This window comes from Cucurbita pepo, chromosome LG09, assembly GCF_002806865.2.
Source record: "Cucurbita pepo subsp. pepo cultivar mu-cu-16 chromosome LG09, ASM280686v2, whole genome shotgun sequence".
NCBI lineage: Eukaryota > Viridiplantae > Streptophyta > Magnoliopsida > Cucurbitales > Cucurbitaceae > Cucurbita > Cucurbita pepo.
This window is the reverse complement of record NC_036646.1, coordinates 6,568,442-6,568,896: the sequence shown is the minus strand read 5'-3', so window position 1 is coordinate 6,568,896 and position 455 is coordinate 6,568,442.

Sequence of the window (455 nt, the reverse complement as noted above, 5' to 3'; positions counted from 1 at the left end):
TGTCTTGATTGTCTTGAATAGCTCGCTAATATCAGAATTACTTTATCCATATTACCTACCTTGATCAGAAATTAGTCACTTTCCCAAATAGCCTACCTTTGTGTGTTAAACACGAGTGTTCCTGAATGTAAAATCAGTGATTTGAGTGTGTGAGGTCCGAAGCATATAAAACTACTGTTTGTACAATCATGAACCAAGATGAGGAAAATGGAGGGGAGATCAATGATCTAGTTGAAGAAGTCCAGAAGAATGAGGAGGAACTGGAAGATGGGATTCATTTCGCACTTGTTACAAGAAGACTTCTTAAAACTCAAGTTACAGAGAATGATGTTGATGATCAAAGAGATAACCTATTTCACACGCGGTGTTTAGTCAAGGGGACTGCTTTGTTAGGATCGCACAACAACGCACACTCTCGATCAAGATGAACACAAAGAAAAAAGGATAGAGAAAAT